Raw genomic sequence first — 4,731 nt, 5'->3', positions numbered from 1 at the left:
GCACGAAAATGTTCACGATTCAATTCCATTTTTTGAAAGAGAAGAACTTTTCAATTTACTGTCAACAACACAAATGAAGCTATAATGGTAAATCGTCTGCTGAATTTATGTTTAAAAATATCAAACTTTCGATTAAAATCGTCTGCGGTCGCCTAGCAACACTTACTGTTGCCAAGGCCAGAAATATAAATAGCAACCCTCGTATAAGGTTTCAAAAAAAAATAATAAATAAATAAAAGGAAGAAGAAGAAACCGTATTTTTAAATTTTCAACCAACTGGATTGAATTATTTCAAACAGTAAATTTTGTTTTTTAAAATAATAAAAGTTAAAGTTGTATAAAAAAAAATTTACGTTACAAGTCAAATTTTTTTCGAACAATATTAAATAAAATAATAAGCGATTATTAAAAATTATTTTTATAATTATAACTAAGCTAATTGTTATGATTGAGCTAACTGTTCTACTCAGAAACTGTCAGATTTAATCGACATAATATTTGTTTAATGGTAGCGTTTCGCACTCCCGTGCCACAGGTCCTGGGTTCGATCCTCAGGCCGGGCAAGGTTGACTCAGCCTTTCATCCCTTCAGTGGGTCGTAAATGAGTACCAAGCATGCTTGGGAACTAAACACTGGGGGTTCCGCGTTCAGCTGACCACCTAACCGGAACATTTTCTCCTGCACCCCAGAGCCCAAGGTCAAGAAAACTGAGATGGGCACAGTAGGCCTTGGCCCTCTATGGGCTGTCGTGCCACTGAGTTTTAGTAATATTTGTTTAATTGTATATAATATATAATCCTTGAAAAAGTCATAGACGCACCACTCTTTTCATAACTTAATTTTTTTCTCAGAAAAAGTCAAATCTCTCGATCATGCTCCATTAGTGGGGTAAGATTGGATGCATATCTAAAGTTTATGGAGAATTTAAGAATATTATAATTTCCCTAAAAAATACCAGACATTTTTATTTTATGAGACAATGGAATACCTGAAAGTGACGTAGTATCTCGATCCTGAATGGTTGTTGAAACGGTGCATTTGTTTACGTTAGCAACTGCTCTTTCCATTCTATTTGAGCGAGTCTATCCCGTCAAGCATCGATTCTCAATTCTAGCCCATCAAGTGACACATTCTTTATTCTTACGCAAAGATTTCAATTCTTTCACTATATATTTCTTACTTAACTAAAAGACAGGCAGGCATAAAGTCATGTAGAACATAAACAAACAAATCATGCATCGAAGTCGCCAGGTGCACAAAATAAAAATATATCACGATTACAATAAAATATACATAAACAAGAATAAATCTAAGTTAAGTGAAAGATGTAGACGAGAAAGAATTATATTACAACGAATTCGATGTGCGATACGGCACTGCATTTAATTAACTTCACGTTAATTAACATTCTAACTTATGTGAAGAAACTTTACTCAACTTTAATACGCCATATTGCTTATATACGATCAGCTGACGCTGTCGTCATAAGTCACATGTAAGGGTATCCTTGATCTTGTGAAGTAATTATTCACTTGTGAATTAATTATCTTCTTCAATCGCTTTACTTGCTTTGTGGAGCCAACAAAAACACTTTCCATAATGGATCCACTTCTCTCCTTCCTTCCTTCCTACCTCCAATCTGACCATGAACCTATCACATTTAAGGTAGTAACATTCGAAGTTTTTTTTATTTTTTATTTAATAATTATGGGCTCTGTGGGATTGAATTGAAACTAGTTTTCTACTAGCACTTGTGTGTTATTATTCACAAAGTACTCATGATATACAGGGTGCGTTCCGAAAGTAATGCGCATGAATATGTAATGCGCTTCCAAGTACGTCTGGTCTCAGGTCGCTCCGAGTAGTAGGAGCGGTAGGACGTATCTTTGCGCAAAGTCTTTTTTTCGATCGAGTCACAGCGTGATGGAGTGTTCGCTAGAATGTGTGCGGTTTGGGAAGAATGCAACGGAAACTCATCACATACTTCAAGACGCCATTAAGGTGAAATGCATTTCGAGATCTCAGTGCGGAAGGTAGAACAAGGCCTTCAAGGAGGTTCGGGAGAAGGTCGCAGACGAGCCTCGTTCTGGACGTCCAACAACAGCCCGAACAGATGAAAACGTCCAGCGTGTGCGTGAAGTTTTGAAGTCAGACCGTCGGTTAAGCATTCAGGGAATCACCAACACCCTGAACTTGTCAAAATGTGTGGTACATGGGATTGTGACGGAGGATTTGCAAATGAGAAAGGTCTGTGCGAAGCTTGTGCCGAAGGTGTTGACGGAGGAGCAAAAACTACCTGACCCAAAGTAAGACCCCATTGGTGCCTCAGCCTCCCTATTACCCTAACTTGGCACCGTGTGACTTTTTTTTGCTCCTTCGACTGAAAAGAGAGCTGAAGGGAAGGCACTGGGAGTCGAAGGATAACATCCAAGTTCATGTTACGAGGTTCCTGAGAGGCATTCCTGGCGAGGAGTTCCTGGGTGCCTTCCAGGCGTGGCAGAATCGTCTCCGCAAGTGTATTGATGCACAAGGGAACAATTTTGTAGAATTTTAACCATTTGTACAAATAGGATCAATAAATCTATTTTTCCCAGAAAATGCGCATTACTTTCAGAACGCACCCTGTATATAGGCAGTCCGATAGTATATATAGAAAAATTTTAAGAAAGTATTATTTAGTCTAAAACGTGCTAAGTCTAGACCATACCCAGCTCTCACGTAAGGATGGACACTTTTGCAATTTTGTAAAAATTTTCGTTATGGTGGGATTTATTCCGTATACAAACGTAATTATTTCACAGAATACCCATATGGATAGTGTTTTCTACACTAGGGAACGCTGCAAGCTCCATATACCTCCTATATTTCCGGGTTACTGCTTCCGGTGTATCTTAAAGCCATTTGGCTCTAAACGTGATCATGGACTGTGTTTTGAGATTCTTGCAAACGTGGTGTTTGATTACTTATTACTTGTGTTTAAAATGCTAACAATACTTGTGTTTACAGTGCTAGCAGTACTTGTATTTACAATGCTAAAAGTGCTAACACTAACGTAAGATGTTGCGCAGCTTGCAACTAGAACAAACAGTAATAAACAAATGGAAGGAGGCCAAATCTGGACTGCCAAAGAAACGAGTTATTCAAAATCTAGCAACCATGCCACCTTTTTAACAATATATATGTATAAATAATAAAAAACAAAGTTTTACTTCAAACTCACCAGAATTACTTAATAACAATAATATTTTATGAAATAAGGCAGATTTGAACTCAATAAAATTATTTAATTTACTTCTTTTATTGAAAACAAAATTATCCGTTTGAAAATATCGCCTCGCAGAATAACTTGTAGTAAGCAGCTGCGAACTTTCTAACTGGTACTAGAGCAGGCATACAGCTCGAGATTGTTATTGTTTACATTTCTACTGAAAACACCATCCATTGTCTTCGTACTTCGTACAAACGAATTTTATAGTTGTGAGCAAGAATGTTTGAATTCGCTTAAAAAATTATCGTGGTATAAGCAGGAAATTAACACTAAAATTAAGATTAAAATTTATCATACCCTTGAGAAATCTAATTTTAAATCTCGGATTTTTTTAAAACTTAATTTCTCAGGAACTATTCAACCGATTTTGCTCATATTTTGTATTTTGGCTTGTAAAATTATGCAAAAATTGTATACCTTAAAATTCAAAAACTTTTCGACCATTTTTAAATAAAATAATAAATATTTACTGAAAGTTATTTTTTGAATGGAATTATCTTCGGATAAACAAGCTTCATAATTGAGGGCAAACATTTTTCAATTCTCCTAAAAAGTTCTCGAGATATAGCGAGATACGCAAAAAGTAAATTTAACATTAAGGAGTCCAAACTTTGGAGCACTTTTCTGACCAGACTATTGGGACCATATTTTCCAGATTGCAGCCACTCCCTATATTTGGGAGGTCAGAAGAGGAGGTCAGAGTCCGTTGAAAAAGAGAAAAAGGTATGTTCATTCAGAGAAAGTACGTTTTTATGGCTGATTTCGTAACTTAAAATATCTTCTGCATTTATTAATTAGCATAATTGAGGTCACCCCTTCGAGCCATTATGATTGAGTTCTAGAATGTGAAGATCCGATCAAAAGGGTGATCCGTTTTGCTTTTGGCGCACTGTACATGACTTCAGTGCTTATTGATACGAACATTTAGGAATTTATTCTTGTTTGTACTCGCTTCCTACAAGTATTCCTGCGAGTATGGCCCATTTAAAGGACATAAAATGGCTCGTCCGACTGGCGTAGATCAGTTAAGTGATTGCTAATGGAATCAATGGATTCCCACAGTGATTATTCTTTGCAATGATCGTTCTCACTGCTTGTGAGAGTCACGTATGGGTATTTAGAGATGCGAAATGGAACCCCATTGGTCAGTTTTTTGCAGTTAAATGTATTCTTACCATTAGATTCACATTTGCGTCACCAAATTCACGCACGCGATTCTTTCATATCCAGTATGAATAATCTCAAGCCATCTATACTTGATGCAGCTCATGCACTTCAGATCGTCGTAGAGAAAAATGAAGATCTTGAGTGGAGAGTTTTTTCTCGGAAAACTTTTTACAAAAATCTGGCTCTCTTTCTCTAATGTCGCTATCAGAATTTCGTGAACCGTATGCAGTGAAAATGATCTTTTAAGCCACATTTGAACCATCTGTGTGAATACGTCCCATTGGTTAGATTTGATC

This window comes from Parasteatoda tepidariorum, chromosome 4, assembly GCF_043381705.1.
Source record: "Parasteatoda tepidariorum isolate YZ-2023 chromosome 4, CAS_Ptep_4.0, whole genome shotgun sequence".
Lineage (NCBI taxonomy): Eukaryota > Metazoa > Arthropoda > Arachnida > Araneae > Theridiidae > Parasteatoda > Parasteatoda tepidariorum.
The sequence above is the reverse complement of the archived record's forward strand: the minus strand, read 5'-3'. Positions refer to the sequence as shown.